This window comes from Arachis hypogaea, chromosome 11 (assembly GCF_003086295.3).
Source record: "Arachis hypogaea cultivar Tifrunner chromosome 11, arahy.Tifrunner.gnm2.J5K5, whole genome shotgun sequence".
Lineage (NCBI taxonomy): Eukaryota > Viridiplantae > Streptophyta > Magnoliopsida > Fabales > Fabaceae > Arachis > Arachis hypogaea.
In genome coordinates, this window is record NC_092046.1 from 60,340,041 (window position 1) to 60,362,896 (window position 22,856).

General features: G+C 38.2%; 1 non-coding gene across 1 annotated transcript; it reads left to right on the forward strand.

The window, feature by feature from the left end:
* The first annotated feature begins 2,116 nt into the window (after positions 1 to 2,116).
* Positions 2,117 to 2,224, forward strand: LOC112724915 (small nucleolar RNA R71). Its single transcript, XR_003164054.1, has one exon. It is a non-coding gene; the product is annotated as a small nucleolar RNA R71 (small nucleolar RNA).
* The last annotated feature ends 20,632 nt before the right edge of the window (positions 2,225 to 22,856 follow it).

Here is a 22,856-nt window from a genome sequence, read left to right on the forward strand (position 1 = left end):
CTTAACATCCCTACTCCAATTAGGCGTGTAAAACACCCTTGCTGTGCAATCCTGGCGTTTAACGCCAGATTGCTGCTTATTTCTGGCGTTAAACGCCCAAATGTAGCCTGTTTCTGGCGTTTAACGCCAGGCAGATGCTTGTTTCTGGCGTTAAACGCCAGCTTGGTGCTTGTTTCTGGCGTTAAACGCCAGACAGATGCTTGTTTCTAGCGTTTAACGCTAGACTGCTCTTCCTCCAGGGTGTGCTATTTTTCATTCTATTTTTCATTCTATTTTTGACTTTTTAGTAGTTTTTGTGACTTCACATGATCATCAACATAAAATAACAATAGAAAATAAATAAATATAATTAGATAACATTGGGTTGCCTCCCAACAAGCGCTTCTTTAATGTCAATAGCTTGACAGTGAGCTCTCATGGAGCCTCACAGATGTGCAGAGCATTGTTGGGACCTCCCAACACCAAACTTAGAGTTTGAATATGGGGGTTTAACACCAAACTTAGAGTTTGGTTGTGGCTTCCCAACACCAAAGTTAGAGTTTGACTGTGGGGACTTTGGTTGACTCTACAGTGAGAGAAGCTTTTCATGCTTCCTCTCTATGGTTACAGAAGGAGATCCTTGAGTCTTAAACACAAGGTTGTCCTCATTCAATTGAAGGAGCAACTCTCCTCTGTCCACATCAATCACAGCTCTTGCTGTGGCTAGGAAGGGTCTTCCAAGGATGATGGATTCATCCTCATCCTTCCCAGTGTCTAGGATTATGAAATCAGAAGGGATGTAAAGGCCTTCAACCTTTACTAACACGTCCTCTACTTGTCCATAAGCCTATTTTCTTGAGTTCTCTGCCATCTCTAATGAGATTCTGGCAGCTTGCACCTCAAAGATCCCAAGTTTCTCCATTACAGAGAATGGCATTAAGTTTATTCCTGACCCCAGATTACACAGAGCCTTCTCAAAGGTCATGGTGCCTATGGTACAGGGTATTAAGAATTTGCCAGGATCCTGTTTCTTTTGAGGTAATTTCTGCCTATCCAATGCATTCAGTTCATTGGTGAGCAAGGGAGGTTCATCTTCCCAAGTCTCATTGCCAAATAATTTGGCATTCAGCTTCATGATTGCACCAAGGTACTTAGCAACTTGCTCTTCAGTAACGTCTTCATTCTCTTCAGAAGAAGAATACTCATCAGAGCTTATGAAGGGCAGAAGGAGGTTCAATGGAATCTCTATGGTCTCTAGATGAGCCTCAGATTCCTTTGGTTCCTCAAAGGGAAACTCCTTATTGGTCACTGAGCGTCCCAAGAGGTCTTCCTCATTAGGATTCACGTTTTCCCCCTCCCTTATAGGTTCGGCCATGATGGTCAAATCAATGGCCTTGCACTCTCTCTTGGGATTTTCTTCTGTATTGCTTGGGAGAGTACTAGGAGGAGTTTCAGTGACTCTTTTACTCAGCTGGCCCACTTGTGCCTCCAAATTTCTAATGGAGGACCTTGTTTCATTCATGAAACTTAGAGTGGCCTTAGATAGATCAGAGACTATATTTGCTAAGCTAGATGGATTCTGCTCAGAATTCTCTGTCTGTTGCTCAGTGGATGATGGAAAAGGTTTGCTATTGCTAAACCTGTTTCGTCCACCATTATTAAAGCCTTGTTGAGGCTTTTGTTGATCCTTCCATGAGAAATTTGGATGATTTCTCCATGAGGGATTATAGGTGTTTCCATAGGGTTCACCCATGTAATTCACCTCTGCTATTGCAGGGTTCTCAGGATCATAAGCTTCTTCTTCAGAAGATGCCTCTTTAGTACTGTTGGATGATTCCTTCAATCCATTCAGACTCTGAGAGATCATATTGACTTGCTGAGTCAATATTTTATTCTGAGCCAATATGGCATTCAGAGTATCAATTTCAAGAACTCCCTTCCTCTGAAGCGTCCCATTACTCACAGAATTTCTTTCAGAAGTGTACATGAACTGGTTATTTGCAACCATGTCAATGAGTTCTTGAGCTTCTGCAGGCGTTTTCTTTAGGTGAATGGATCTACCTGCAAAATGGTCCAATGACATCTTTGATAGTTCAGACAGACCATCATAGAATATATCCAGGATGGTCCATTCTGAAAGCATGTCAAAAGGACACTTTTTGGTCAGTTCCTTGTATCTCTCTCAAGCTTCATAGAGGGATTCACCTTCCTTCTGTTTGAAGGTTTGAACATCTACTCTAAGCTTGCTAAGCTTTTGAGGAGGAAAGAACTTGGCTAAGAAAGTCGTGACCAGCTTATCCCAAGAGCTCATGCTATCTTTAGGTTGAGAATCCAACCATATTCTAGCTTTGTCTCTTACAGCAAATGGGAAAAGCATAAGCCTGTAGACCTCGGGATCAACCCCATTGGTCTTAACAGTATCACAGATTTGCAAGAATTCAGTTAAGAACTGAAAAGAATCTTCTGATGGAAGTCCATGAAACTTGCAGTTCTATTGCATCAGAGAAACTAATTGAAATTTCAGCTCAAAATTGTTTGCTCCAATGGCAGGGATTGAGATGCTTCTTCAATGTAAATTAGAATTTGGTGCAGTGAAGTCACCAAGCATCTTCCTTGCATTGTTATTATTTTTGGCCATGTCTCCTTCTTTTTCGAAAATTTCTGTCAGATTTTCTCCAGAGAGTTGTGCTTTAGCTTCCCTTAGCTTCCTCTTCAGAGTCCTTTCAGGTTCAGGATCAGCCTCAACAAGAATGTTCTTATCCTTGTTCCTGCTTATATGAAAAAGAAGAAAACAGAAAAGAAAATATGGAATCCTCTATGTCACAGTATAGAGATTCCTTATGTAAGTATAAGAAGAGAATAATGGAGGAAGGAAAAGATAAGAATCCAAACACAAAGGAGAGGAATGAGTTCGAATTCTTGGGTGAAAGAGGGGTGTTAGTAGATGAATAAATAAACAGAAAGGGATGAAGGATGAGAGAATTCGAAAATTAAATAAATTAAAATAAAAATATTTTTGTTTTTAAATTGAATTTAAAATAAAAATTCGAAAATTTAAAAAGAAAAAGAAAATTAAATCGAATTAAAATTTAAAACAAATAGTTAATTAAAAAGAAATTTTGAAAAAGAGGGAAGGTAATTTTCGAAAATTAGAAAGAGAGAGATAGTTAGGTAGTTTTGAAAAAGATATGAATCAAACAAAAAGATAAGATTAATTGAAAAAGATTTAAAAATCAATTTTGAAAAGATAAGAAGCTAGAAAATAAGTTAGAAAAGATTTTGAAATTAATTTTGAAAAAGATGTGATTGAAACTTATTTTGAAAAAGATTTGAAGAAGAAATTTAGAAAGATTTGATTTTGAAAATTAAAGTTGATTACTTGACTAACAAGAAACAAAAAAATATGATTTTAAAATTTAAAGATTGAATCTTTCTTAATAGGCAAGTAACAACTTGAAATTGTTGAATCAATCACATTAATTGTTAGTAAAGGTTTTGAAATTATGAAATAAAATAAGAAAAAGATTTTTGAAAATCAATTTGAAATTTTTGGAAATCATAAAAGAAAAATGAAAAAGATTTGAAAAAGATAGAATTTTTAAATTGAAAATTTGATTTGACTCATAAGAGATAACTAGATTTTAAAAATTTTTGAAAAAGTCAACTCAAATTTTCGAAAATTTATGAGTAAAAAAGGAAAAGATATATTTTTTTATTTTTGAATTTTAATGATGAGAGAGAAAAACATCAAAAAGACTCAATGCATGATAATTTTTGGATCAAAATGAATGATGCATGCAAGAACACTATGAATGTCATGATGAACACTAAGAACCTTTTGAATGTCAAGATGAACACCAAGAACTTATTTTTGAAAATTTTTAAGAAAAGAAGAACATGCAAGACACCAAACTTAAAAATTTTTCATGTATGGACACTAACAAATTGAAAATGCATATGAAAAACAAGAAAAGACACAAAACAAGAAATTTTAAAGATCAAACAAGAAGACTTACCAAGAACAACTTGAAGATCATGAAGAATGCAATGCATGGATTTTTGAAAAATGCAAGAGATAAACATGCAATTGACACCAAACTTAAAATTTGACACTAGACTTAAACAAGAAACATCAAATTATTTTTGGGTTTTCATGATTTTATTATTTTTTTTGTATATTTTTCGAAAATTAATTGGAAAAAGAAAAAAAAAAGATTTCAAAATTTTTAATGAGAATTCCAGAAATCTTGCAATGTTAGTCTAAAGCTCCAGTCCAGGAATTAGACATGGGTTACTAGCCAGCCAAGCTTTCAGTGAAAGCTCCGGTCCAAAACACTAGACATGGCCAATGGCTAGCCAAGCTTCAGCATACATAGTTCAAGCATGTGAAGAAGAAGCCTTAGTCCAAAAGAAATTAGACATGGCTTTACAGCCAGCCAGGATTCAACATGCTTCATGAAACACTAGAATTCATTCTTAAAAATTCTGAAGAACATAGAATAATTTATTTTTTTGAAGTTTTTTTTTTTGAAATTTTTTTTTTGAAAATAGAAATAATTAAAAAAAACTTAAAATTAAAATAAAATTATCTAATCTGAGCAACAAGATGAACCGTCAGTTGTCCAAACTCGAACAATCCCCGGCAACGGCGCCAGAAACTTGGTGCACGAAATTGCGATCATCAACAATGGTGCCAAAGACTTGGTGCTCTCAAACGTGAATCACACTTTGTCACAACTTCGCACAACTAACCAGCAAGTGCACTGGGTCGTCCAAGTAATAAACCTTACGTGAGTAAGGGTCGATCCCACGGAGATTGTCGGCTTGAAGCAAGCTATGGTCACCTTGTAAATCTCAGTCAGGCGGATTCAAATGGTTATGGTGAATTGATAATTAATATATAAATAGAATATAGGATAGAGATACTTATGTAATTCATTGGTGAGAATTTCAGATAAGCGTATAGAGATGCTTTCGTTTCTCCTGAACCTCTGCCTTCCTGCTGTCTTCATCCAATCATTCCTAATCCTTTCCATGGCAAGCTGTATGTTGGGCATCACCGTTGTCAATGGATACATCCCGTCCTCTCTGTGAAAATGGTCCAATGCGCTGTCACTGCATGGTTAATCATCTGTCGGTTCTCGATCATACTGGAATAGGATTTACTATCCTTTTGCGTCTGTCACTACGCCCAGCATTCGCGAGTTTGAAGCTCGTCACAACCATCCCTTCCCGGATCCTACTCGGAATACCACAGACAAGGTTTAGACTTTCCGGATCTCAAGAATGGCCATCCATGGGTTCTAACTTATACCACGAAGACTCTAATATCTCGGACTCGGTCCCCTGTATTAGATATCTAAGAGATATTTATTCTAGCTTGCTTGCATGTAGAACGGAAGTGTTTGTCAAGCACGCGTTCGTAAGTGAGAATGATGATGAGCGTCACATAATCATTACATTCATCATGTTCTTGGGTGCGAATGAACATGTTAGAATAGGAATAAGCTTGAATTGAATAGAAAAATAGTAGTACTTTGCATTAATTCATGAGGAACAGCAGAGCTCCACACCTTAATCTATGGTGTGCAGAAACTCTACCGTTGAAAATACATAAGTGATAAAGGTTCATTGGTCTTGGCCCCATAGGGGAACCGGAGTAACCAAGCCCTCGAATACAATAATAAAAAGTCCTATTTATACTAAACTAGTTACTAGGCTTTACAGAAATGAGTAAATGATGCAGAAATCCACTTCCGGGGCCCACTTGGTGTGTGCTTGGGCTAAGCATTGAGATTTACACATGGAGAGGTATTTCTTGGAGTTGAATGCCAGTTTATAACCTGTTTCTGGCGTTTAACTCCACTTTGCAACCTGCTTCTGGCATTTAACTCCAGAATGCAACATGGGACTAGCGTTGAACGCCAGTTTGCATCATTTAAACTCAGGCAAAGTATGGACTATTATATATTTCTGGAAAGCCCTGGATGTCTATGTTCCAACGCAATTGAGAGCGCGCCATTTGGAGTTCTGTAGATCTAGAAAATCCACTTTGAGTGCAGGGAGGTCAGAATCCAACAGCATCTGCAGTCCTTCTTCAACCTCTGAATCTGATTTTTGCTCAAGTCCCTCAATTTCAGCCAGAAAATACCTGAAATCATAGAAAAACACACAAACTCATAATAAAATCCAGAAATGTGATTTTTATTTAAAAACTAATAAAAATATACTAAAAACTAATCAAATCATACTGAAAACTATGTAAAAACAATGCAAAAAAGCGTATAAATTATATGCTCATCAAAGGTTCTGATCTATGTGAGTTCGACTACTCTGTTTTCAGGAGATACAAGTCAAAGTCACGAACCAAAGGCCTAAGAGATTAAACTCCAGCTGTCGTCCAATGACTACGTTGAACATCATGTAGATCGCTTGTGGTTGTCAGGCACGCGGATCTTGGCTAAGCGAGTAATAAAGATAGTGGGTGATTGTCACGGGTCACCCCTTCATTCTGACTTAAATGAATTAAGAATGAGAGTATATCTTGGAGAAGAGACATGCGTGAATTGAAAGAGAAACAATAGTACTTTCATTAATTCATGAAAAACAGCAGAGCTCCGCACCTTAATCTATGAGGTGTAGAAACTCCACCATAGAAAATACATAAGAGAAAAATGTCTTGGCATGGCCGTGTGGCCAGCCTCCAAATGTAAAAAATGGCATATATACGAATACAATAGTAAAAAGTGCTATTTATACTAAACTGGTTACTAAGGATTACAGAAAATAAGTAACTAAGTGCAGATAGTGCAGAAATCCACTTCCGGGGCCCACTTGGTGTGTGCTTGGACTGAGCATTGAGATTTACACGTGTATAGGCCTTTTCTAGAGTTAAACGCCAGCTTGGATGCCAGTTTGGACGTTTAACTCCAGTTCTGGTGCCAGTTCCGGTGTTTTACGCCAAAAAGGTCTCTAGCTAGCGTTGAATACCAGTTTGGGCCATCAAATCTCAGGCAAAGTATGAACTATTATACATTGTTGGAAAGCCCAAGATGTTAGCTTTCCAGCCCAATTGAGAACGCGCCAATTGGACTTCGGTAGCTCTAGAAAAACGTGTTTGAGTGCAGGGAGGTCAGAATCCAGCAGCATCTGCAGTCCTTTCTCAGCCTCTGAATCAGATTTTTGCTCAGATCCCTCAATTTCAGCCAGAAAATACCTAAAATTGTAGAAAAATACACAAACTCATAGTAAAGTCTAGAAATATGATTTTTGCATAAAAACTAATAAAAATATAATAAAAAGTAACTAAAACATACTAAAAACTACCTAAAAACTATGCCAAAAAGCATATAAATTATCCACTCATCATCTTCCTCCATTTCTTCTTCATGATTTTCCATTAAGTCTTTTGGGAGGGAATCTTCATGTTCCATTGTCACTTCAATTAGCCTCTGTGGATATGGAATCGTTGGCTCATATACCTCCACCACTTCATCCTTCATTGCAATTTCATTTGATACAAGGACCTTTTGTTCTTGTTTTTCCACTTTCTCTCCCATAAATTGGTCTTCATCCTCATTGTTTGATAATTCTGAGTTTCTCCTTATTTGCTCTAAGTGCCCATCCATCTTCTTGAGGTGGATTTCTTGCCTTTTCTAGGATTGTTCTTGTCTTTCCAAAAATTCTCTGGACTTTTGAAGGAGATCCTCTGTTAGCTCAAGAGATGAGAGTTTAGAGTAATTTTGTGAACATGGATGTGTTGTGGTGGAGTTGTTTTAAGGGGTGTGGAGTGAATTTTGTGAATTGTGAATTGTATTTTGTGGTTGGTGAAATGAGTTGTATGGATCTTGGAGGAAACTTTGTGCCGAGACATAGTCAAATGATGAAGAATTTTCAAATAAGAAACTGGGAGGTGAGGGTGGACAATTTTGCATAAATAAATTAAAGGTTTGCTCAAGTGATGTTGGCTCTTGATAAGTGGAGTATGCACTATCAAATGATCTCTGGTTTTGATCCTCCCACCCACAACTTGAATAATTGTTGAACTCATCACAGTGTGGATCACTTTGTGACATTTGGGAGTAATCTTGCATGAATTTATTGAAAGTACACTCCAGTGAAGATGTTTCTTGATGAACAAAGTATAGATCATCTAGATCCCTTTGATTTTGCCCCTCCCAGTCATAATATGAGTGGTTATTATGGCAGTATGAATCATCTTGTGGCTCTGGGAGGTGTTCATACTCGTTTATTCCTTGTTGATACTCCCATCCACCATTAGCATAATAACATGAATTATTTTGTGGTGTTGGGTAGTATTCCATGGAATTGTCATGATTAGCATGTCCCTATTGGTTGGATTGCTCATAATCTGTTGATTCTTGGTGATATTCCCAGCCACCATTAGAATAATGACTTGAATCAATTTGTGGTGGTGGGCAATATCACATATGATTCTCTTGCTCATCTTGTGTCTCTGAAGCATATCTTCATTGATTGGAGTGCTCAGAATCTGTGATTTCTTGGTGATATTCCCATCCACCATTAGAATAGTCAATTGGTGATGGTGGGTAATATCCCATGAAACTTGTTTGATCAAAAGATGAGTTGAACTCCATTTAAATTTTGTAAAACACAACACCAATGAAAATTGAAATTCATGTCTCAGAGAAGAATTTCTTAGTGAGGCAATAACTCAAACACCTTGCTATCAACTTAAAACAGAGAACAAAAACAAAGAAAATGCTTAATCTAGACTTCTCACCAACTTAATCATTGTTGATCTAAATCAATCCTCGGCAACGGCGCCAAAAACTTGATGGGTGAAAATTAGTTCCACATAAAACTCACCGGCAAGTGTACCGGGTCGCATCAAGTAGTAATAACTCACAAGAGTGAGGTCGATCCCACAGGGATTGATGGATCAAGCAACTTTAGTGAGGTGATTAGTCTAGTCAAGCTAACAGTGTTGAATTGGGTGAAATTGAACAGCAGAATGTAAATTGCAGTGAATTTAAAGTTGCAGAATGTAAATGGGCAGAAAACTTAAAGAGCAAGAAAAGTAAATTGCATCAAATGTAAAGGGGGCTTGGGTGCTGAAAAATTAAATGAAGCAATAGATCAGTTCAGAACAAATGCAAAAGATGTAAATTTGCAAGAAATGTAAATCAAGCTCATAGCAAATTCAAATGTAAAGTGCAGAAAGTAGAATTGCAGAAAAGGAAATTGTAGCAGAAAAGGAAATTGTAGCAGAGAAATGGAACTTGCAGAGAAATGGAAATTGCATAAAGCTAAATTGGGAACAATGTAAACAGAGAAGTAAAATTGCAGAGGAGGAAATCATATCAAAAGGTTGCAGAAACTGAAATTTCATAAATCCAATACTGAAAAATAAAAGTGCAGAAAAATAAAAGTGTTTCAAGAAGAGCTTTCTATTCTATCCTACTCCTACTCCTATTGCTCTCTAGCAGAGCCATCCTCCCTTTTAATGAAATAAAATTGATGCCTTTATATAGGGTTTACAAAATAAAAATAAAATTGAAATTAAAAATAAATTACAATTAAATCAAATTCCTAATCTAACTGTTTTTTGTGCCTTTGAGTGATGTCAATGGGCTTTGCTTGCTTTGGGGCTTCAATGAAATGGGTTGAATTGGAATTGGCCTTGAATAAGTGGGTCAGGGGTGGCTTGGTGATGCTCCAGTGGAGCGCTCAGTTTTCTTAGTGAACGCCCCGTTCACTTTGCCAAGCATGCTCCTTGTGTGCTACCTTGGAGGGCATATTTTCCTTCCTAGCGTTCATTTAGTGAACGCTGAGTTTACTTATTGAACAATGCTCCCTGTGTTGGGCCCTCCGTTGCTTTGTTGCGCTCTTAGTGCGTAGGATGGCTCAAGGATTATAAAGCCCAAAAATGCTCAATTTAGTGAGCGTAGCGCTCACTTTAATGAATGCTCGCTTCCCTTCATAGTTCATGGCGCTCTCTTGTTTTATTTTTATGCCGAGCTTCCCTTAACGTTCCCATGCTTCAACATAACGTTCTCTTTAATGAACGTTTGTGCCAAGAGCTTATGAACGCTGATGCCAATTGGGCATTACAATAAAGGTTTCATGCATGCTTCATTGGTTTTATTAATTAATAATGCCATTCATTCATTTAACGCCTTGGTTCATTCATTGGCATTAATAATTAAATGTTTCATGCATGCATGCTTTCATTTACTTTATTATATGACTTAGTAATGCATGATTTGCCAATTGGTAATAAATGTTTCATGCATATTTTTATTGGCTTCATTAATTAATAATGCCAATTATGTTGCGTTCATACATTTCATGCGTTCTTAACTGGCATTAATAATTAAATGCATGCATGCTTTAATTCATGATAATGCATGCATAAGACATTAATGCATATATATCATGCCACGACTTCATGGTCATGGGCCACGCTTTTAAAAATGTGGCCTAAGATTCCAAAGCGTGCTCGAATTTCAAAGTGTGTCCCAAAATTCTTCTTTTCTCTTTTTGAGCTTAATTTGTGCTTTTTTTCTTCTTTTTCCACTTATTTCCTACAAGATTTATAAAATCAAAAGATCAAAGAAATATACCATTTAAGCACAAAATCATTCAATATTTAAGCACTAATCATCAATTTCTTGTATGAAAAAGTATAGAAAAATATGACATGATGACATGTCATCACCTAGCCACTGCCAATGCTATCATTAATGTGACTAAGGGAGAACTGACTCTATAACTAGGGGAGGATCACATCTTGTTCAAGATGCCTCATCCCAATTCTCCCTCTAAAAGAGAGATAACTGTGCAATACCTAGTATTCCAACCCTCTCTTTCTGTACAGAGCTTTTCAGAGACCCCAAACATCAATTCTAAGTTGGTGTTGGGCAGCCATCAATAAGCTCTAAGCACAAAGGTACTAGGAAGAAAGTACCTAAAGGCTGGAGGGATAAGAAAGTCCCAACTGAAGGCCTCTCACCATACATGAGAGTTGTCTTCACTAAGAAACCAGTCATACCACATACAGTGAGTCGTATCCTATCTCTAGAGCATGTAGAGCTCATTCATGAGAGGATAGGAAGAAAGTTCACTGTAAGGGGCGAAAATCTGAGCCCATACTCACCTCCGTAAGGAGCTAACCGTCAATCTAATGACTTTAAAGAAGCGCTTGTTAGGAGGCAACTCAACCTTAATTAATTATTTATTTTTATTTTCTTTTATTTTATTTTTTTTAGTTATTTTTAGGGTCATGATCATATGCAGCAGTTAGAACAGAGACAGAATTGTTCAGCAGTGAAAATAAAACACTCTGGATGGAGTGTTATTAAAAGTTGAACGCCAGCCAGGGAGCTCTGGCTGGGTGTCCAACGCCCCAAATGGGCAGCATTGTTGGCGTTGAACGCCAGCCAGGGAGCAGACACTGGGTGTTCAAACGCCAGTGCAGAGGGCAGGAAATCTAAATTTGCTAGCCTCTCAGGACCAGTGGTTCCCACAGCATCTTTACCTATCCCACTTACTTTCACACTTCCTCATACACACTTTCTTATAAACCCTAGCCCAATTACATCCATATCACTACCCCAAAACTATCATAACTCCCACCAACCCCCACCCACTTTAAAATCAAATTTCCCACCCAAAACCCCACCCATGGCCGAATCCTAACCTACCACCATCCTATAAATACCCTTCTTCATAACCCTTCATACACACACCTCTCATATGCACTCATAAGCCCCACGGCCGAGCCCTCCATCTCCCTCTATCTTCTTTTATTTTCTTCTTCTTCTACTCCATTCTTCTCTTTTCTTTATTTTTGCTCGAGGACGAGCAAAGTTTTAAGTTTGGTATTGAAAAAGCCTAGCTTTTTTTCTTTCCATTCCCATTCATGGCACCCAAGATTGGAGAACCCTCTAGAAAGAGGAAAGGAAAGGCAGTAGCCGCCACCTCTGAATCTTGGGAAATAGAGAGATTCATCACCAAAGTTCACCTAGACCACTTCTATGAATTAGTGGCAGAGAAGAAATTTATCCTTGAGGTCCCTTTCAAACTCAAGAAGAATGAGTATCCGGAAATCCGAAGAGAGATCCGGAGAAGAGGTTGGGAAATCCTAACCAATCCCATTCAAGATGTTGGGATTTTAATAGTGCAAGAGTTCTATGCTAATGCATGGGTTACTAAAAACCATGGCACTAGTGTGAACCCAAATCCAAAGAATTGGAGCACCATGGTCCGAGGGAGAATCTTAGATTTCAGCTCGGAAAGTGTAAGGTTAGCGTTTAACTTGCCTCTAATGCAAGGAGATCCACATCCTTACACTAGGAGAGTTAATTTTGAACAGAGACTGGATCAAGTTCTCTCAAATATCTGAATAGAAGGAGCACATTGGAAAAGGAATTCCCAAGGCAAGCCTATTCAACTAAAAAGGCTTGACCTCAAGCCCATAGCTAGAGGATGGTTGGAATTTATCTAACGTTCCATCATCCCCACTAGCAACCGGTCAAAAGTGACTGTTGACAGAGCCATCATGATCCATTGCATCATGATTGGAAGTGAGGTGGAAGTGCATGAGGTGATTCCTCAAGAACTGTACAAGATAGTTGAGAAGCCTTCCACCAATGTAAGGTTGGCATTCCCACACCTCATCTGTCATCTATGCAATTCAACTGGGATTATCATAGAAGGAGATATCTCCATTATGGAGGACAAGCCCATCACTAAGAAGAGGATAGAGCAAACAAGAGAGCATGCACAAGAACCTGTACAACCGCCTCAACATGAGATCCCTGAGATGCCTCAAGGGATGTATTTTCCTCCTCAAAGCTATTGGGATCAATGGCAGACTTCTCTTGGAGAACTGAGCACTAACATGGAGCAATTGAGGGTGGAGCATCATGAGCATTCCACCACCCTCAATGAAATAAGAGAAGATCAAAGAGCCATAAGGGAAGAACAAAGGGCTATGAAGGACAAACAACAGAGGTAAAGGAGAGACATTGAAGAGATCAAGCTTCACATTGGATCCTAAAGGAGGAGCACTAGCTGCCACCATTAAAGGTGCATTCGTTCTCTTTTAAATCCTTTCCCTTCTATTATTTTTTTCTGTTTTTTGTTATGTTTTACCTGTTCTCTTGCTCTTGTTGCATGATCGTTTGCATTTATGCCTTAAAGATGTAAAATGTTCCATATATCTCTCACCTTGCTTAAAAAAAATTTTATTTGAAAAGAATTGAGAGATACATAAATTTCAAGTTTAAAATAAGAATAGTTCAATTATTTTGATGTGATGGCCTTGTTTTTATTTTTTGAATGTATGATTAAATAGTGCATATTTGAAGTTGGAATTTTAGAACGTTGGCTCTTGAAAGAATGATGAAAAAGAAACAATATTATTGGTAATCTAAAAAATCCAAAAAAATTGATTCTTGAAGCAAGAAAAAGCAGCAAAAAAATAAAAAGCTTGCATGCGAAAAAAATAAAATAAAAAATAATAAGAAAAAAAAAAGAAGAGAAAAAGCAAGCAGAAAAAGCCAATAGCTCTTTAAACCAAAAGGCAAGAGCAAAAAGCCAATAACCCTTTAAACCAAAAGGCAAGGGTAAAAGGATCCATGGCTTTGAGCATCAATGGATACGAAGGTGTCAACTATCTTGTACTAGGAGAGTGAACCTAAGCGGCTCAACCAAGCTGTCCCTAACCATGTGCTTGTGGCGTGAAGGTGTCAAGTGAAAAGCTTGAGACTGAGCGGTTAAATTCGTTATCCAAAGCAAAAAGAGTGTGCTTAAGAACGCTGGACACCTCTATCTGGGGATTCTAGCAAAGCTGAATCATAATCCGAAAGGCTTCACCCAGTTAAAGTGTCTGTGGCATTTATGTATCCGGTGGTAATACTGGAAAACAAAGTGCTTAGGGTCACGACCAAGACTCTGAAAGCTGTGTTCAAGAATCAAAAAGAACTGAACTAGGAGAGTCAATAATATCATTTGGATTCTAAATTCCTAAAGATGCCAACCATTCTAAATTTCAACGGATAGTGAGATGCTAAAACTATTCAGAAGCAAAAAGCAACTAAGTCCCGCTCATCTGATTGTAACTGAGCTTCATTGGAAACTTAGAAATTTATTGTATCTTGATCTTCTTTTTATCCAACTGTGTTTTAAGTTTCTTGGGGACAAGTAACAGTTTAAGTTTGGTGTTGTGATGAGCGGATATTTTATACTCTTTTTGGCATCATTTTCATATAGTTTTTAGTATGTTTTGTTTAGTTTTTATTAAGTTTTTGTAGGTTTTAGTGTTAAATTCAAATTTTTGGATTCTACTATGAGTTTTTGTGTTTTTGTATAATTTCAGGTATTTTCTGGCTGAAATTGAGGAGCTAGAGCAAAAGTCTGATTCTGAGACAGAGAAAGAACTGCAGATGTTGTCCGGATCTGAGCTCCTTGCACTCGGAAGAGCTTTTCTGGAGTTACAAAATTCCAAATGGGGCGTTCTTAACGGATATGAAAAGCTGACTTCTAGAGCTTTCCAGAAATGTATAATAGCCCATACTTTGCTTCAGATTAGAAGGCCAAAAACTGGCGTCCAATGCTAGCCTGCTGCCCCCTTCCAGGCGTCCAGCGCCCAAGGAGAAGAGACCAGCATCCAAACGCCTAGAGAGGACCCCCTAGCTAGCGTTCAACACCCTAGAGGCCTCATAGAACGTGGATCTCATCAAAGCTCAGTGCAAACACTCACCAAGTGGGCCCGAGAAGTAGATTTTAGCACTAAAAAGACTATTTTACCCTTACTAGTCCTTAGTTTAGTATTTAAAGTAGAAGATCACTCTTTGTTGAGAACGTTTCGCATATCATACACCATATTTCATTTTTATCATTGTATTTCCTATTAACATGAGTTTCTAAACCTCCTAGGTTGAGGGGAGGAGCCCTGTTGAGTCCTATGAATTGATAAAAGTATTACTGTTTCTCTTCGTTCCCTATTTGATTTAATTCTAAGATGTATACTCGTTCTTCAACATGGTAAATAGGATGATCAGTGACAATCAACTCTGTTCATCATACTAGGACCACGTGCCTGACAACCACCTGTGTCTACTTGGGTTCGTGTGAATACGTGAGTAGAAAGTGCAAACCGCCAGCTTGACTATACATCTCTCAGACGACTAATCCACGACTTTGTTGGGGTCTTCTTGAGACACCAGTTCAACCGATTTTTAGGGAAATTAAAGTCTCTGTGGTAGAGGCTAGAAACCAAAGAAGCAGCATTCTCTGATCCAGAAGATTCAACCTTGTCTGTGGCATTTTGAGTAGGATCGCCAGGAGAATGAACTGCTAGAGCTTCACCCTCGTTCAGATTGGATGACCACAGCCAATGGCGTTTGATCTGAAGCAGAGGAGATTGATGACCACGACTAATAGCGTTGATCACATACAGCCTACCATAGAAGAAATCATTCATAAGCAAAGAAGACAGTAATACCAGAGTTAATTCAGAAAGACAAAGCAGCTCTAATCCTTAACCATATTCCTATTACTGATTCCATTTAATATAAAAAGTAATTTATACAATATTCCTTTAATGTAATTAAGCCTCAATCCAACAACCTTTTGATTCGCCTAACTAAGACCTGCAAGATAACCATAGCTTCCTTCAAGCCACAATCCTCGTGGGATCGACCCTGACTCGCTCAGGTATTAATTGGACGACCCAGTGCACTTGCTGATACAGCTGTACGAAGGTGTGAAAATTCGTGCACCAGTTACCAATCTTCATCTCCTTGATCTTCACGTGCAGGTGATGCCCCCTTTTAATTGTCTATTCTTGATTTGCTTTAACGGACTTTTACCTTTGAATTGTAAATAGCCTCAGAATTTTACTTGTTATGGATGCTTATGGTAGAAAGCTTGAAATTAATTAATGCATTGGTTATCAACTCCAAAAAATAGGCATATTGTCCAAATTATTTTATGAAACCATGATAGCTGTAAAGATGAAATGAAGTGATGTGAAAATAATTAAAACATGACACCTTAAGTTTGCAGAAAGAACATCGATTTAAGCTCAATTATAACATCTAGTCTATTGATGCTCATTTGAGTTCAAAATTAATGTTTAAGTTTCTACCGAAAATCAATTATATCTAAAAATAGTTCTATTGAATCAGAGCCAATAATACACTAAAGTGCATTCTCAAAAACTACATATCCAATCCGTTATCACTTTATGCCAATTCAACTATGACATATCTACTACAAATTTAATTCATCTACTAAAAAGCTTTAATTCCTAAACATTTAATCTTTATCTGAGTACATAAAATTGCTTGTGGGTCAACCTTATTTTTGAACGCACCCTATTTTGTGTCTTACAGTCCCAGCACCGAATTGTTCATCCCAAATCTTCCTCCCACCACTTTCCTTCGCGTATCCAACAAGTGCTTCTAACACTTAATTTAAAGATCTATCTAATTAAAAATTTTTTTTTGGACCAAACATGAATTCATCCAGTGAAACATAAGTTCAAAGATGGTTGGATTTTCGGATTACGATGAAGGACTCATTTAAAAGCAGAGAAGGAAGAATCAGTTATTTTTCACTACAAAGATAAGAATCATCCATGGATATAAAATCACACAACTTCTCAGTTGAAAAATGAAAGAAAATGGAAAAATATGTGCAATGATGATTTTTCCATTTTGTTTTGGGAGAAACTATGAAAACGACTGAAAAATGACTCACCTTCGTCTTGAAGAAGAAGAGATGAAGTTACAATGGTGCTATCACGACGATGATGATGCTGCGGTGGCATTGCGAACGACTATAGTGAAGCTGCGGTGCTGTTGATAACGATGGTGAAACTGAAAAAAGACAAGAGACATGTTTTGAGATTGGAAAGAAAGTAACAAAAGGAACATTTGTATTTTTACTATTTTTTACACCTTTTCCATCAATTTTTATCTCGTGTCTGAAAAGAAAAATTTTGGATGGCCCCATCCCTCTTTTTTGTTTTTCTCTCAATTTTCTATCCTGATCCAAACAATAAAAAATTTAATTTTCCATCCATTTTCCATCTCTACCTTTTCTTTTTACTCAATTTCCTTTAAAGCAAACACTATGTCAGGGTCGAGAATTTTTTACCATTTATACAAAAGAATAGCCTAAACATTCCTATTTTCTCTACCCATGATTTGATTATCGAGTTATTTTTTTTTTCAATTGGTAAGCTTTTTCTGGCTTCAACTATTAAGATCTTTTCAATTGTGATGTTTGAGATGTGTACCATTTGGATCATTTGTGGCAAATTTTTGGAACAACATTTTTTTTATTCAAAACCCAAAAATTTTGATACTACATAGCAAATCAAATTTAAGAATAAAAAATATCCGGACATCACAAAATCACAATATTCCTCATTTTATTGTATATATTTTTATTTGGTTCAGTTGATTGCATGTTGATGTGCTTTTATTGGGGTTCTTTTAACGTTATAATTTTATATGTAAATTTTGATATTTTTAGATTTGGTAAGACTTTCAGATGTACTTAATTTATGCTGTTTTGTGCGTGAGTATAGAAATTTTTCGATGTCCTAAGTAAACACACTCGAACCTTATTATCATTTCATGAATGATAATAGAAAGGATGATGAAGAAAGAAAAACAATAATGTAATGGTTTGAAAAAAAGTGTACAGTAGGTCGGTTACTGGACGGTTAAGGGATGCTTGTCGGGTGCAAAGGTAGGGCCTGGTCTCGATTCGGGCCTAGAACGCGAGGGGTGAGGGTCACTGGTGCACGAAATTGTGATTACACTTTGATTATGTAAAATTCATTGCTCTTTCTTTCCCTGGCAATGGCGCCAAAAACATGATGCCAATACCATGGTTCACAACTTCGCACAACTAACCAGCAAGTGCACTGGGTCGTCCAAGTAATACCTTACGTGAGTAAGGGTCGAATCCCACGGAGATTGTTCGTATGAAGCAAGCTATGGTCACCTTGTAAATCTCAGTCAGGCGGATATAAAATAGTTATGGAGTTTTCGAAAATAAACAATAAACTAAGAATAGAAATACTTATGTAAATCATTGGTGAGAATTTCAGATAAGCGTATGGAGATGCATTCGTTCCTCTGAACCTCTGCTTTCCTGCTGTCTTCATCCAATCAATCTTACTCCTTTCTATGGCTGGCTGTTTGTAAGGATGTCACCGGTGCCAATGGCTACTTTCGATCTCTCTCGGGAAAATGGTCCAAATGCTATGTCACAGCACGGCTAATCGTCTGGAGACATCACCATTGTCGTTGGTTGCATCCTATTCCTCTCTGTGAAAATGGTCCAATGCGCTGTCACTGCATGGCTAATCATCTTGGAGGTTCTCGATCATACTGGAATAGGATTTACTATCCTTTTGCGTCTATCACTACGCCCAGCACTCGCGAGTTTTGAGTTCGTCACAGTCATTCAATCCCAGAGTCCTACTCGGAATACCACGGACAAGGTTTAGACTTTCCGGACTCTCATGAATGCCGCCATCAATCTAGCTTATACGACGAAGATTCTGATTAAGAGATCTAAGAGATACTCATTCAATCTAATGCAGAACGGAAGTGGTTGTCAGGCACGCGTTCGTAGGGAATGATGATGATTGTCACGTTCATCACATTCAGGTTGAAGTGCGAATGAATATCTTAGAAGCGAAATAAGATGAATTGAATAGAAAACAGTAGTACTTTACATTAATCTTTGAGGAACAGCAGAGCTCCACACCTTAATCTATGGAGTGTAGAAACTCTACCGTTAAAAGTACATAAGCGAAAGGTTTAGGCATGGCCGAGAGGCCAGCCCCTCTGATCTAAGAACCATGCTTCCAAAGATACAATTCCGGATTCAAAGATGATTCCAAAGATGTCTAATACAATAGTAAAAGGTCCTATTTATAATAAACTAGCTACTAGGGTTTACATAAGTAAGTAATTGATGCATAAATCCACTTCCGGTGCCCACTTGGTGTGTGCTTGGGCTGAGCATGAGTGCTGCACATGTAGAGGTCCTTCTTCGAGTTGAACGCCACCTTTTGTGCCATTTTGGGCGTTGAACTCCACTTCTCAACTTGTTTCTGGCGCTGGACGCCAGAATTGGGCAGAGAGCTGGTGTTGAACGCCAGTTTGCGTCGTCTAAACTTGGGCAAAGTATAAACTATTATACATTTCTGGAAAGCCCTGGATGTCTACTTTCCAACGCAATTGAAAGCGCGCCATTTTGAGTTCTGTATCTCCAGAAAATTCACTTTGAGTGCAGGGAGGTCAGAATCCAACAACATCAGCAGTCATTCTTCAACCTCTGAATCTGATTTTTGCTCAAGTCCCTCAATTTCAGCCAGAAAATACCTGAAATCACAGAAAAACACACAAACTCATAGTAAAGTCCAGAAATGTGAATTTAACATAAAAACTAATGAAAACATCCCTAAAAGTAACTAGATCCTACTAAAAACATACTAAAAACAATGCCAAAAAGCGTATAAAATATCCGCTCATCACAACACCAAACTTAAATTGTTGCTTGTCCCCAAGCAACTGAAAATCAAATTGGATAAAAAGAAGAGAATATACTATAAATTCCAAACTATCAATGAAACATAGCTTCAATCAGATGAGCTGGACTTGTAGCTTTTTGCCTCTTGAATAGTTTTGGCATCTCACTTTATCCATTGAGGTTCAGAATGATTGGCATCTATAGGAACTCAGAGTTCAGATAGTGTTATTAATTCTCCTAGTTCAGTATGATGATTCTTGAACACAGCTATTTTATGAGTCTTGGCCGTGGCCCTAAGCACTTTGTTTTCCAGTATTACCACCGGATACATAAATGCCACAGACACATAATTGGGTGAACCTTTTCAGATTGTGACTCAGCTTTGCTAAAGTCCCCAACTAGAGGTGTCCAGGGTTCTTAAGCACACTCTTTTTTTGCTTTGGACCTTGACTTTAACCGCTCAGTCTCAAGTTTTCTCTTGACACCTACGCGCCACAAGCACATGGTTAGGGACATCTTGGTTTAGCCGCTTAGACCAGGATTTTATTCCTTTAGGCCCTCCTATCCACTGATGCTCAAAGCCTTGGGATCCTTTTTATTTGCCCTTGCCTTTTGGTTTTAAGGGTTATTGGCTTTTTGCTCTTGCCTCATGGTTTTAAGAGCTTTGGCTTTTTCTGCTTGCTTTTTCTTTTTCTTTCTATATTTTTTTTTTCGCCTATTTTTCTCTTTTTTTTTTCTGCAAGCTTTGTTCTTTGCTTCTTTTTCTTGCTTCAAGAATCATTTTTATGATTTTTCAGATTATCAAATAACATGTCACCTTGTCATCATTCTTTCAAGAGCCAACATATTTAACATTCTTAAACAACAACTTCAAAAGACATATGCACTGTTCAAGCATTCATTCAGAAAACAAGAAGCATTGTCACCACATCAATATAATTAAACTAAGTTCAATGATAAATTCGAAACTCATGTACTTCTTGTTCTTTTGAATTAAAACATTTTTCATTTAAGAGAGGTGATGGATTCATAGGACATTCATAACTTTAAGACATAGTTACTAACTACTAATGATCATGTAATGAAGACACAAACATAGATAAGCACATAACATAGAAAACAAAAAACAGAAGAAATAAGAACAAGGAATGAATCCACCTCAGTGATGGTGGCGTTTCCTTCTTGAGGAACCATTGATGTCCTTGAGCTCTTCTATGTCTCTTCCTTGTCTTTGTTGCTCCTCCCTCATTGCTTTTTGATCTTCTCTTATTTCTTGAAGGATGATGGAGTGTTCTTGATGTTCCACCCTTAATTGTCCCATGTTGGAACTTAATTCTCCTAGGGAGGTATTGATTTGCTCCCAATAGTTTTGTGGAGGAAAATGCATTTGAGGCATCTCCGGGATCTCATGGTGATGAGCTTCATGCGCCTCTTGAGCTCCATGAATGGGCTCTCTTGCTTGCTCCATCTTTTTCTTAGTGATGGGCTTGTCCTCTTTAATGAGGATATCTCCCTCTATGTCAATCCCAGCCGAATTGCATAGGTGGCAAATGAGGTGAGGAAAGGCTAACCTTGTCATAGTGGAGGACTTGTCAGCCACCTTGTAGAGTTCTTGAGGTATAATCTCATGAACTTCCACCTCTTCTCCAATCATGATGCTATGGATCATGATGGCCCGGTCTATAGTAACTTCAGACCGGTTGCTAGTGGGAATGATTGAGCATTGAATGAACTCTAACCATCCTCTAGCTACAGGCTTAAGGTTCAGTCTTCTTAGTTGAACCGGTTTGCCTTTTGAGTCAATTTTCCATTGAGCTCCTTCTACACATATGTCCATGAGAACTTGGTCCAACCTTTGATCAAAGTTGACTCTCCTTGTGTAGGGGCGTGCGTTCTCTTCCATGTTTGGCAAGTTGAACGCCAACCTCACATTTTCCGGACTAAAATCTAAGTATTTTCCCCGAACCATGGTGATATAATTCTTTGTTAGAACTTCCCAACCTCTTCTTTGAATTTCATGTCGGATCTCCGGATACTCATTTCTTTTGAGTTTGAAAGGGACCTCGGGGATCACCTTCTTCTTGGCCACAACATCATAGAAGTGGTCTTGATGGGCTTTGGAGATGAACCTTTCCATCTCCCATGACTCGGAGGTGGAAGCTTTTGTCTTCCCTTTCCCTTTTCTAGAGGATTCTCCGGTCTTAGGTGCCATCAATGGTAATGGAAAAATAAAAAGCTTATGCTTTTACCACACCAAACTTAGAATTTTTCTCGCCCTCGAGCAAGAGAAGAAAGAATAGATGAAGAAGAAGAAGAAGTGGAAGAGAGGGAGAAGGGGTTGTGTTTCGGCCAAGAAGAGAAGAGAGGGTTGTGTTGTGTGAAAATGAGGAAGAATGGAGGGTTATATATAGGGATGGGAGAGGGGTGAAGGTTTGGCCATTTAGGGTGGGTTTGGGTGGGAAATTGATTTTGAATTTTGAAGGTAGGTGGAGTTTATGAGGTAGGTTTATGGGGAAGAGTGGATGGATGTGAATGGTGAAGAGGTGATGGGGAAGAGAGATTGAAGTGATTGGTGAATGGTTTTGGGGAAGAGTGTTTATGGGAATGTGTGAAAGAGGGGTGAGAAGAAGTGAGTGGAGGTAGGTGGGGATCCTATGGGGTCCACAGGTCCTGAGGTGATCCTGTGGGGTCCACAAATCCTGAGGTGTTCAAGGATTTACAACCTTGCACCAAATTGGGCATGCAAAATGCCCTTGCACACAACTCTGGGCGTTCAGCGCCAGATTGGTGCTTGTTCTGGGCGTTGAACGCCCATTTGTAGCCCATTTCTGGCGCCATGCTTGTTCTGGGCGTTCAGCGCCAGCTCTTCTCCAGGGTGCATTTCTGGCGTTCAAACGCCCAGATGCTACCCATTTCTGGCGTTCAGCACCAGAACCATGCTCTGTTCTGGCGTTGAACACCCAAAACATGCTTCTTACTGGCGTTTAAACGCCAGTAAGGCCTTCCTCCAGGGTGTGATTTTTCTTCTGCTGTTTTTGATTCCGTTTTCAATTTTTATATTTATTTTGTGACTCCACATGATCATGAACCTAATAAAACATGAAAAACAATAAAAACAGAAATTAGATAAAAATTGGGTTGCCTCCCAACAAGCGCTTCTTTAATGTCAATAGCTTGACAGTGGGCTCTCATGGAGCCTCACAGATGTGCAGAGCTTTATTGAGACTCTCCAACACCAAACTTAGAGTTTGGATATGGGAGTTCAACACCAAACTTAGAGTTTGGTTGTGGCCTCCCAACACCAAACTTAGAGTTTGACTGTGGGGGCT